At 31.9% G+C, this 13966-nt stretch overlaps 1 pseudogene; it reads left to right on the forward strand.

Annotated features, from left to right (window-relative positions):
- The first annotated feature begins 2248 nt into the window (after nt 1-2248).
- On the forward strand, nt 2249-7953 carry LOC107879050 (annotated as a pseudogene).
- The last annotated feature ends 6013 nt before the right edge of the window (nt 7954-13966 follow it).

Consider the following 13966-nt stretch of genomic DNA (forward strand, 5'->3'; position numbering starts at 1 on the left):
ATATATATATATACTATTTTGAGCATTTCAAAAACGATCCAAAGATATGATTTGCAGACTCTTTTATTCTAATACATACAAATTGGTTACTTATTATACGTAATTATATTAATGTTTTATAAATTGAGATTAAAAAAAAAAGTACTTAACATATATTATATAAAAAATATTATAAATTATAATAGTTAACAATTTCAAAAATTTTAAATTATAGAAAAAATTTTGTTGACTCATCAAGTTTTATCCGTCACATAATTGAGATAGTCAGAGTAACACATAGCTTATGATAATGATATAAGAAGTAGGAGTATTATAAATTACAATAAGTAGCATCTTAAAAATTCTAAAATCATATAAAAGAATTCAATTGACTCTCTAAATTTCATATATGTCAGATAATTGGATAGAAAAAGTAACATATATTATTTCAAAATAATCAGAACAAAAATTAAGGACTTAAGATATTTAAAAAATATATTAAAAAATTAATTGACACTTAAATTTCACCTTAGCCGCATAAGTTGTGCCAGAGAAAATCGCATTTATTGGCATGTGTTGGCACGTTTTGTATCTAGTTTAATGATACATGAGAGCCATTATTTCTCATAATAACCACCCCATATGTTTTCCCTCGATAATATTTGTGTACTTACCACATAAAAACAATCATATGTAAATGGTGTCCACCCTTCACACATTCTCGGCATAATTTAAAATTAGTAAATTTTTCTGCACATCGTATGGTAATAAAAAGTCACGTTAGTTTTTTTTAAAAATATTTTTTTACAATTCTAGAGCACTATAATTATTTTAAAATTAATTCAATATTTGAATTTTTTTAATTCTTCAACTTCAAGTGGCTATTAGATTAACACTTAGTTCAATGTGTTTCTCTAGTTTTGATTTTGGTATTATTAATATAACTGAAGCGAACCTATCACTTTCCTCAAAAGAATATATGAATGAAGAAATGAATTTTGAAAAAAAAATTATCGCATGCATCATAATGTATAATGTTTGTGTGTGTCTCTATATATATATATATGTATATTCTACTTTGTTATAGAAAGAGCCAAACATGACATACATAGACTATATTTTAATTCTAAATTCATCATTAAGTGTATTATTTTACTTTTTAATCCATTTACTTAGTTTTTCGCATCACCATTCCTTCTTCATGTTCTCCTTTACTCTTATCTTCATCACTCTTTAGTTTTTCATTTTTTTTCGTTCATCAACCTATATATAATTAATTATCACATCAGAATCATCGAAGAGGTAAAAAAACAAACATATTTTCAAAGAAAAGTAGATACTATGTGAGAAAAAAGAGAAAAGAAGGAGGTTAATTGAAACTAAAGTGCAATACAAGATTGCAAAAATGATACTACAAATGTAGAAGTCTCAACTCATATTTGTTGTCTTCTTTGACTTGTAAAAAAAATAAAATTAAAATCATTTCACATTCCAAATAAATATCATATTCATTATTATACATTAAGATCATTATAACAAATAGGAAAGATAAGCAAGAGTGATATAAAGAATTAAAATACTGACTTTTGGAGTTGTTAGTAAGCCACAATTAACCATCAAGAAACTATAGTGAAGGAAACAACCTAATACTACTAATAGTAATTTAAGAACTTCAACAATTTTATTTATAAAATAATGTTTCTCTAATAGTTTAATATAATATAATAATTAGAGAAAAGTTTCTGATGGAATTAAAATTTCATTGGTTTCTTATTTAAAACAATGTAACGTACAAGTTCATAGTTAAACGTAAAAGCTACTTTGCAATTCTTAAATTTTCTAAAACTAAACAACAAAAAGTCTAATCAAAACTAAAAGAAAATGGAACCAGACAAAAGAAAAATTGTCAAACCAAAGTTTTTTGCTGTTACAATGATCAAATTACAAAAGAAATATAAATAAAAGTTTTTATTATCATTTTTAGTTCAATTTATTTTTTTATTAAATATTATTAATTTTTTAATGCTTAGATGGCTTATAATGAATAGATGACTTAATTTTTATTAAATTTTTAATGTTTAGATGACTTATAATAATTAATTAGGAGTGATATAGTAAAATTATGATTGAAGCGGCTGAAGAAGATAGTACAAAACATCAGGAGTTAATTTATCCTTTTATTTCTATGTTACCTTTTGTATTAAATATTGTTAATTTTTTAATACTTCATTGACTTATACTAATTAATTAGGGGTGATATAGTAAAATTATGATTGAAGCACCTGAAGTAGGCAACACAAGCAGGCATGTCGAAGACGTGCCTGCTTATTGCCCTTTATCTAATTTAGATGACTTAGAAGACATGTCCGCTTCAGTTGCTTCAACCGTAGTTTTACTAAATATCACCCCTAATTAATTATTATAAGTCATCTAAGAATTAAAAGTTAATAATATTTAATAAAAAAAGATAAAATAGACATAAAATGATAAATTAACTTTTTATATTTTCAATTAAATTGACGTCTTATATGAGGTACACTTAAATGTTTTTCACAAATATTTTTTATAGTAATTTTTCTATATCACTTCTAATTAGTTATTATGAGTCATTTAATACATGTATGCTTCGTTACTTCAATCGTCACTTTACTATATCACCCCCTAATTAATTATTATGATCATCTAAGCATTGTGCCACTTAAATTGACATTTATGATTTATTACCGCACTTAAAAAAGATGATAAGCAGATAACAAATCGACATGTTTGCTTGTGTTGCCTGCTTAAATTTTTTCTTTTATATTTGTTGTTTTCTTTTCTTTCTAATTTGTTATATATTTGAGAATCATATAATATTATTATAAATCATAAGAATTAACAACTTAAAATAATTAAAAAGACATAAGAAATAATTAGTTGGGTTCTCTAAATTTTATTACTGCCACATAAATTGGGATAGAAGAAAAAGTATTATAAATCACAATAATTAATAATTAAAAATATTTTAAAATATATTTAATTAGTTAACTCTCAAAATTGTATCAATACCACATAAATTGAAACAGAGGGTGTAACATATATTACTCGAAAACTATGTAAAAAGTATTATAAGTCACAATAGTCAACTTAAAAATGTTTTTCACGTTGAGCTCAAGCTAATATGGTCATATCCCCCAATCTATATATAGAGGGGATGATTTTATTTTAATTTTCTATTTTTATTTTACAGTGACCAGAAAATTCCATAAAAAGAAAAAAAAGAGCTTGGATAGAGCAAAGTGACGCGGTTGAAGATGAGGAAGACCGTAGGTATTGACATGGACCATTGGCTTCTGAGCTCCGATGATTCATCTTTTTTCTTGACTTTCAAGTTTTACTGTTCGGCCAAATTTACTTGAACAACCCACTTTGGTAGTAAACCAATTTGAGCTTCCTCCACCACCAACGGTTCAAGTAGGTGTGGCAAATGGGCGATTTGAGTTGAATTTGAGCGGGTCAAAATGAGCTAAAGCAACAAATGGGTCATTGTCTATCCCTCCCAAAATATTGATGGGCTAAGATGGGTTGGGCTACATATTGGTTAGAGCCCAACTCACCTAAGTTAACTCATCATTGAACAATTTGCCTTTTTTATTTGTTTTCCATCTGATGTCCAGTGCCCACATTGGAACCCCGACTAATCTGGATCGCTCGTTGCAGGCCCTTTAAGGGGTTAGCGCTCTAAACAGAATTTTCTCCATAACCAGGGATCAAACTTGAGACCTCTAGTTAAGGGTGAAACAGCTTTACCACTACACCACAATCTATGTTGGTAACAATAAAATATGATATTTTAATTTATCATTCTAGTAAAAGTTTAGATTGGAATGATATTTTTAAATTTTCTTTGTTTATTTATATTTATGTTGTTATTATTATTATTTTCATGTAAAATAAAATATGAAAATTATAAAATGTAATAAAAGCATTTGTATAGTTATTTAACACAAAAAAATGATAATGAATAGGGTATGAAAGGTGGAAAAATAAAAAAATATAATTTTTTTATAAAATAAATTTTAAAAATTTAAAATTTTTATTGGGGAGGTGGGAGGGGGAGGGGGGAGGGGTAAGGGCAGGGGGTGAGCAAAGAAAATAGTTCTAGAATTTTTTTAAAATGCAAATTAAAAAAATAATTTTTAGGAAGGGGCTGGGGTGGGTCGGGATGGGGGTAAGAACAAGTTTATTATTTTTGTAAAAAAATAAATTTTAAGAAAAATTTAATTTTTTTTTGAAGGGATAGAGGGTGGGGGTAGGAGGCTAGTAGGGGGTCGAGGTAAGGGAATGGTGTAAGAATTTTTTTTAATTAATTTTTTTAGGGGAGAAGGGGGGAGGGGCAATTGAGGGAGGTCGGGGTAGGGGTGGTTGTGATAAAAAACTTTGATTTTTTAAAAATTGTTTTGGGGTTGGGGTGCTGGTATGGAGATTGTGATCGAGGTAGGGCGATGATGTAAGAAAAAAATTATTTTTTAAAATAAAATTAAAAAGAATTTGCTTTTTGGGGGGTGGGTGAGGTTGGTCGGGGTAGGGGGAGGTGGTTGGGGAAAATTTTGAATTTCTTTTTTAAAAATATCAATTTTTTAAAATAATATTTAATTTTTTGATAGGATAGGGTAGGGGGATGGTGTAAGAAAAAAATATTTTTCTTCATTAAAAAAATTATTTATTACTACAATTATTTCAAGATAAAAACAGAATATAATTGAAGTAATGAAAAAAATAAAAAATACTAAAAGTGAAACTATAAGTGCTAGGATTAAACATCTTTATGGGTCAAAGTTGGGCATCATAATAAACCTATTTGGATTGATGATTTATGATGGGTTCACTTGGGATATCCCGAATCAGCCCATCTTCAAAATCAATCTAACCCAACCCATTAAAACATGGATGGGTTGGGCGAGTTAAATGAGTTCGAGCTAATTTTGTCACCCCTAGGTTCAAGTATGCATTGGATTGCAATAATTTTGCACTCAGCAATTTGTAGATATTTGTTAATTTGAGATATGTCTTTTCATTTTCAAATTGCAGGTGAAGGTGGTATTTACAAATTTTTATCATGTCGAAGGAGGGCTTTACTGTCTATGATTACCTTGTCTCTTGTGTTGTGTGATAGAGTTAACAGTTGCTTTGCTGCCATTGCTGCTAAGTACGTTCAAATGCATTGCTTTTTAGAAATTTGTACTCTATTGACTTTTTGAAGTTAAGAGCTTTGTTGCTTTTCATTTTAACTTCAATTTGGATTTCACTTTCTTGTAAAATGAATCAACCCAAATTGTAGTATTAGTTATCAAGAAATATGATAGACAAAGTCAAGCAGAATTTGCAAATAAGCCTAGTGGTTAACGACTAGGTATATTCAAAAGCAGCATTGCTTTGTCCAACACAGTCCACATGTATTAATTTGTTTATTTATGGATTATTCCTATGTGCAAGTTCATTTTGAGTGTTCTCTTAAGTTCTATTTTGACACACTCCTTTCATTTTGATTTTATATATATATATATATATATATATATATATATATATAGAGAGAGAGAGAGAGAGAGAGAAAGAGAAATGTATGAGAGAATTTGATTTTGAAGAGCAAGGATTCTTCTCACATGATATGAATTTAGTTTCTCTTACTCCCACGAGAAGCATCAACCATTCTGGGGGGTGAAGTGTTTTCTAAAATTCATGATTAATGATTTTCTCATTGAAATAACTTTTGCAAATGTTCTTGAAGCATATAATTTGGCAGTAGAATTTTAAAATATGAAATATTTTGAGAGTCATCCATATGTGAAAGATAGGTTGTTGTTGCTTGGACTGAAAGAGAAAAGCATAGACTGAGTAAGCTTGATCACATTTTCAGCTATTATGTAATTAGAAACAAATTGATAATTCTAGTATACATGTGAGGAAGTAATTCTAAAGAGAGAGGTTCCATTAATGTCAAGCCTCCTCTCCAATTCCTATTGCACAATTAAGATCTCAACATCATATGCTTGACAATGTAATTATTTATTTCAAGTTATTTCTTTTAAGCAACAGTACTCCATTATATTCCTTAAAAGAAACACACATTTTTTGGCAGTGAGGGTTTTCGCTTAAGGGAAAAGATTGGGAAGGTATTATCAAAGGGCAAGACTGCTGGTATACTTTGCTTTGTATTCCACAATGCAGGGACTTTTGAAATTAATGATAAAATTGGTAATTCTTTGAGACACTTATTCCTTTCCGGAACACCCCACCACACACATATACACGCACGCATACAGTCGTAGAAAAAGAAATGAAAAGAAAAATTTAACACAGAAAAATACCGATCCTTTTATTAGCAGCTTTCAATCGCAAACTTTGTAATATATCACTTTTATTTAGAATCTATAGAGCTGGTCTGAAATGGTTATAACACATAAAATGCAGATGGAATTGTTACTAACACTTAACCTGCAAACCTTGTATGTATCTTGTTCAATATTATCCAAAAATAAAATAAAATTATGCTCAATTGCTTTTACACTAGGGGTATGAATGGATCTAAACTTTTTGAACTAGACAGATTCGAAAATAAAGTCCTTAAGAAATCTCTGAAGGTAAGTAATTTTATTATAAGCTTTTCTTCTCTCCATATCTTTACTTTTGTTTTAACCATCCTTGTGAGCAGTCTGCAGATATTCTCATTTTAGATTTGAGTTGTTTACCATTTTCAAAGACTAATGACATCTTATATGGACTTCAACCAGCTAACATCTCGGTCCATGCATTGTTCTTTAGATTCTACATAAAGCAAAAAGTCAAATAGATCTTGTACAATCAGGTAAACTGTCTCAGTCAACAAACTGTTGTACCTATCATTTTGGTTTTGGAGTGCCTTTTTTAATTTTTGGCTTTGTTCTCAATCTCTTGGGATGATATACTAGCCTTAGCTAAAGCTACAATTATTTCATTATTTGGTGGATCTAGCATCCCCATTCATTTGGGAATAGTGGTTTCACTGTAAGGGCTTTCCCCTTAGTTCGTGATATTTGTTATATAAGATGCAGGTCCAATAAATGTGGAGCTAAATTTGATTGCATCTATAGTCTTATTTACACTTTGTAAATGTAAAATAAAGTTTTGTCCTAACTTAGGTCCCAAAAGCTAGCTTAAAGTTAGGAGGGTTGTCCAAGCCTCATAAAGAGACCATCTATCTCATTAACCACTAATGTGGGACTTTTTCTCATTCTTCAAGACCCTACCATACGCTCAGAACTAGACATTTGGTGCATGGGTAATTTTTAATTTAGAGGCCCAACATTGAGTGAGATAAGTCCTGCTCTGATACCATATAAAGTTAGCTTTAGAGCATAACTCATGTCCCAAAAACTAGATCTAAGGTAGGAGGATTATCTAAGCCTTATAAAGAGATCACCCCTCTCATTAATTACCAATATGGGACTTTTTCTCATTCTTCCATGGTAGAAATGGGGATGCAAAGATTTAACAATTAGGATCATCTAATTTCTTAAATTTTGCAATTGAAAAGCAACTTACAATCATAATTTAAGCCCTTTGTCGATAGTTCCTTCTCATTCAAATTGATGTGATTTTTTTGTCTAAAGCACCAGGTGCTAGAGCACTTACCATAAGGAAACTGCTAAAGCATGTAGCAACCATATTTCAATAAAGCAACTTACAATCATAAAGCCCTTTGTGGATAGTTCCTTCTTATTCAAGTTGATGTGGTTTTTTTTATCTAAAGCACCAGGTACCAAAACACTAACCATAAGGAAACCCTAATGCATGTACCAACCATATTTCAATTGATTGGCATAATTTTCTGTTGTACCTACATTCTCAAAGCTGACTTTCATATATAGGGTGATGAATCCCAAAGGAAAACTTCCAGAAGAATCACTAGACACCACTAGTTTGAAGCAATATTTTGAAAGAAAATGTTTTTCATGAGTCCAATGGTCATACTCAAGTCTACTTTTTATTTTTATTTTCTTATTCTACTGCTCTCTTTGCTCCCCATGTTGCCATTATATTCGCATTCTCATATAGTTTGATGTCATTCATGTAATTTGACTGGGTTTGAATTCGCCAGTTACTATTAGCAAACAAATAGATATCTTGTTTGTACTCTTCACTTTTCTTCTGGCTTTCTTTAGTGGAAAACATCAAAACATTACACAATATACTAACTAATTTCTTCATAGTCCGATCAACCATCAATAATCTCATTGATGTCATCTTAGGTGTCCCCAACCCCAACTGCTTGTAAACCACTAGAGACATCAGATTTATGCTAGCTCCCAAGTCACACAATCTTCATAAAAAATTTAGAGACCCAATAGTGTAGGGATAGTGAAAGCTCTGGGGGTCCTCTTTCTTCTCAAACAAACTCAGAAAGCAATAGCACTATATTGTGCATATTATCAGTGGGCCCAAAACTCGCCATCCACTTCTTAGTAACTAGATCTATCATGAACTTTTCATAGCCAGGAATCTTCTCTAGTACTTTCACAAGAGTAATATTAACAGAAAGTTTCTTCAACATCAAAATAAATTTCTGACACTTCCCTTCCTCTTGCTTCTTCTTCAATCTCTGGAAAGAGGTGGGGGATGTCGTGGAATGTTCTTCATTACAATCTTGACTCACTTCTCCTTACCTTTATCCTTCTCAACTTATTTATCAACACCCATCGATTTTTATAATGACTTACCACTATTCACCAACTTTTTAGGTTCTGCTTCGAGTGCATCATCAATATCAACAATATCATCCCTTACCTTATCAACTACAAACATATGTGGATCAATAGTCGCCTTACCACTCTGAGTGGTGATGGCTAAATAGTGACTATCATTTTTTAGATTCTACATAGTGTTTCTCAAAAGAGTTCCCGATTGCTGCTGATTTAAAGTAGATGAGATTTGACCAAACTACTGCTCAAACTGATTAATCGCGGTAGCATGCGATTCAACTTTATGTCTCAGTCCCAAAATATCTGCCTTAATATCCTTAAGACAACTCTCTTGATTCTCTAAACCCTTAACTAACTTATTCAGCAACACTTCCATCCTCGAATTAGTATCACGGTTCCCCGGAGGAACATATGCACCATTCTTCTCTTTGTAGTCATTCTTTCGTCTCCAGATACTATCTCTATCTCTACTCCAATTCCTATATCTATTCCTATAATAGTTCTAACCTTGATTCCCTTGCCTTGAGTTTTAAGTGTTGATTATACCTTTGGCTCAAAAACCCACCACCTCTTTATCCAGGTACTTCTTCTCTTCCTTAATATCTGAATCATAAAGCTTAGGAGCTTTACCTTATGTGCCCACATCATTTAACTTTTATCACATCCCAATTTCTCAAGTCTTGATAGCACCTACGATAACCCACTAGTAGGTAAGCCAAATCCCGTAGTCCAGAACTGCTAGTAACAACTACCTAAAGAATAGAATGAAGAATGCGGAATACATGAAATAAGAGACTAACATACATAAGAAAATCCCAAAACTTGGTGGAATTAGTACAAGAGCTTCTAACATAAGAATAATATGTCAGAAAAGGAAGGCCTGCTAGGCCGTATACCAATGGGTGCAGGATTCTTCAAAAAAGTCTGGGCTGACTCGGAGACCTTGACCTTGGCTTAGTAATGAATGAAAAGAAGCTCTCAAATAAGGTACTGAATGAATATACAGATACAACCATATCGGAATACAACATAAAGACTAGTCAAGTACATAAGAGAGAGGAATTAATACCTTAAACATCAGGAGCTCACTCTATGTCTCCAAACCATGGTTGCTCTGCACGATGCACACAACACTAGCGATAACCCATACTATGATCTGCAGACTGCAGAAGTGTACTATGAGTACCAAATACGTGGTACTCAGTAGAAAACTGCCGATTGAGCTCTAAAGATATTGCAGATTATATAGAATATAAACAGAATGAAAAACTACACCCAAATGTCCATTAACCACATAATAAATCGAATGAGATAATGAGGACAAACTACCTTATTTATTCCAAGAAACTAACATAATAAGACAAAGGAAGTATTAAGGATGAACTATCTATTCCATCCATATTTAGGAATCTCAAACTATACTGTATATCACCAGTAAATATACGAATAAAGGGAATAAGAAGGATATATAATAGTATACAAGGCTAAGGAATGAATAAAAATTCTGAATAATAAAGGAAGGAAGGGATACACAGTAATACCTTAGCTAAATATATATATATATATATATAACCAAGGTCAACTCGAAGTACAACATAAATTATCAGACTAGCATTTTAAGACCTCATAATCATAGCAGGAACTAGTGCTAGTATACTCAGGGATTCTAATCCATACGTTTATCATGAGATAATCATGCATAATAATGTAATTGTAAGGAAAAAAAGCCAGAATCATGCCTCAATCTCTATATCGAATCTTTAGCAAAGTTGCCACAAATTAGCCATAGTAATGATCATAGCAATAATAATGATAACAATAGCAACAACAACATGAGTAACCGACTAGCCCAAATAATCAATACCTAACCAAGCCTTTCACAAACCTCTACCGCCCCAAGATCAGAAGGTTCAATCAACATACAACACATCACAAGTCATACTCATCACCTATACCTATGCAACCCCCATAAGGCTGATAGATATAGGCGCATACTGGTGATAGATAATGTGCATGCATGGATGAATGCAAAAGAATCAACAATATCATATTATAATATATATTTCCAAACTCAAACCGATAAGTATAATCAGTATCATAATTATCTTCATCATAACCATTACCATCATAATCATCATCATCTTAATCATCCTCCGTCCTTGCCGGGTATATAAGTATATCATCATAGTCATCCTCCGATCTTGCTAGGTATATAAGCATATCATTATGATCATCCTTCAGACTTGCTGGGTATATAAGCATATTATCATAGTCATCTTCCATACTTGCTGGATATAAAAGCATATTATCATAATCATCCTCTATCCTTGTCAGGTATATAATCATAGCATCATAGTCATCCTCCAGCCTTCCCGGGTATATAAGCATATCATTATAATCATCCTCCGGCCTTGCCAGGTATATAGGCATAACATTAATACATATATATAACATCAATATTATAATCTATCATTGGGTTCTACCCCAAATTCATATCATTAATCCAATCATCATCCTACATCCCATACCGGAGAGATATGTATATAAATATATAATAGGTGCACGGACGTAAGTTATGGCTAAAAAGAGTGTAAATCCATAATCTATTTCACATGGAAAACTCCCAAATTAAATTATTATAAAAGTGTAGAAAGGATCAAAATCTCTCATGATTGGAGTAATTCGTGGTATCAAATCATAGATCGAAATCTATCTTGGTTAAATCATTAAAACATCATTTTTTATCTCTTTACACATAGGTTATTCATTAAGACGACATCAGAATCTGTCTCGATTAAATCCTTAAAACATCATTTTTCATCTCTTTACACATTTTAAGGTGAAGAGTAGGTTTTAACCCCTAGTTAGGAAAATACTAATAAAATCATATTTTAGTTGGAATTGTATCATTTATCGATTTAATGCTCATGAATGTACTGAGTCTATGCATGCCATCACCAGTATTCAAATAATGAAACCATAAACATCAATATATCTATAAACTACAACCACATCCTTTATAAGGATAAACACTCCCGGATGTCCAACCGATATCATAACATGACCTTGGGCCCAAGAATGTGTTCAAAATAATTACAATATCATAATCACGGCCTTAAGCCCATATACATATCCAAAACCCATGTCGATAATAATATTAGTAAGCCATATCGGATCTATAAGCCATAGCATATCTTTGAAGCATATCACATCTAGGAGGCATAATTTATTGATAAGGAGTCTCACATCTCTGAGGCATATCATATCTATAAGCCATAAATCATCTCTATGAGGCATCTCACATCTATGAGGCATAATATATCGAAAGACTATAAATCATATCTACGAGTCATATCATACCTATAAGGCATCTCATATCTATATGTCATATAACATAACTATGTTTATGCCTATATTATTAAGCATGTCGATGAACTCTATCATAAATCAAATCTGAAAGTCATATCATAGCTACAAGCCATTAATCACAACCTGGGAAAACCATTATCATTCACCAAGTCGCAAAGTAACCTTATACAAAAGAGTCAATAGTATCAACTATGTCTAACCTATGTAAATAAGTCGACAAGGGCTAACATAAGTCTTGGCCTAAGGTGGACCGGAGGAACCCACTTCTATTCCTCGAGTTTTATATTTAAGCAATTTCTATCTCGGACTAGGTAAGGTATCTAAATTGATTCCTAGGTGGTTCATAAGCCATAATTAGCCCTAAGATAGAAATTCTACCAAGAAAATGAGCAATTAAGCCAACTCCACCTAAATTATGGTTCCAAGATTAATAAAATAACCTAAATATGCTTAATCATACTAACCACACTTACAATGCTTAAGCTACATCCCTAATCTAGCATCATATGATAACCATTCTACAAATTTTCCCCTATGAAAAAGACAAAACAATACTAAAATTGTAATAAGCAATTCACCTTACAAGTTAATTCACCCAACTAATCCCCAAACCTTAATAATCAAGACTAAGTCGTGGTGAAATCCATAAATAATCTTATACTCGTATTCACATACAATATATAAAGCATATCATCTTGTGAAGAAAAGTAGATATAAGCCTACCTCGATACCAAACCGCAAAACCTTAAATCATCCACCAAATATCTTTCTTCACTCCATGATCCCAAAATGCCGCCATGCTATCAAAATTGTAATCTATGCGTCATTAGAAGTAAAACAAGACCCAAATTGTTATGTTAAGGGTCGGGTTAAATTTTGGGTCAAGAATGAGCCTGTTAAGGATGTTGTGCTCAAATGTTGAGCACAAATGGTACACAAATTGGTTCTTAAATCAGCCCTTAAAGTTTAGGAATTCAAATCCCTAATATCTAAGAATTTGTCAAGAAATTGAAGGAATCTAACTATGAATTCGAAGGAAAATCACAGAATTATCATTAACCAAGCTCCCCAAATCATCTACAAGCTTTAATTTTAAGCTCTCACATTATTTTAGGGTTTATCTCTCAAGAGAAAAGATGAATAATGCTCAAAATCATGGAAAAAGGCTCAATTTATACCCAGTCCAGGTACTCGGGAGTCGTTATCACGACCTCGAGGTGTATAATCACACTATCTCTGCCCTGCTACACAGGTCGCGATCACGACATGCCTATGGTGATGACACTATATTCCTGCCAAGGGTACTGCGATCGCGAACTTTGGTTAGCGATCAAAGCCACATCAGTTGATTGCTCAAAACTTGGAAGTTTTTCCAAGTTTCCATCAAGCCCTAAAGATTCATTTGGAATCCCGTATATGCAAAAAATTTTGAAACCATACTAAATTCGGTGTTCTAGACTCAATGGTTCAATTAGATTTTCCATCTGAGGTCGTTTCAACTAAATGTGGGTCCCATACCTATATTTCATTTTCTTAACTTTTTGACCAATAGGCCAAAATGAGCTTGGGTACCTCGGGACCCAAACCAAAGGTCTACCTAGCCTAAAATCAATATTCCAAAGCTGATGGCATTGTCAAAATTCTTATTTGATGTTATATACGAGAAATTTTTGTCCGAGACCAAATCCTAAATAATGAAAACTCAAAAATAGGGAAATAAGCCTAAAATCCAAAAAAATTATTCGATCACTGAATCGACAGTTCTGGCAAGTCATAAATGACATATAGCTATAGTGGGGAGGCTCAAAATACCGAAAGCGCATGCAAAATGAGAAAATAACTTGGAGGGTCATTATAATATCCATTACCAAAAGGACTTTCATCCGTGAAAGTTAATGGAT

This window comes from Capsicum annuum, chromosome 8, assembly GCF_002878395.1.
Source record: "Capsicum annuum cultivar UCD-10X-F1 chromosome 8, UCD10Xv1.1, whole genome shotgun sequence".
Lineage (NCBI taxonomy): Eukaryota > Viridiplantae > Streptophyta > Magnoliopsida > Solanales > Solanaceae > Capsicum > Capsicum annuum.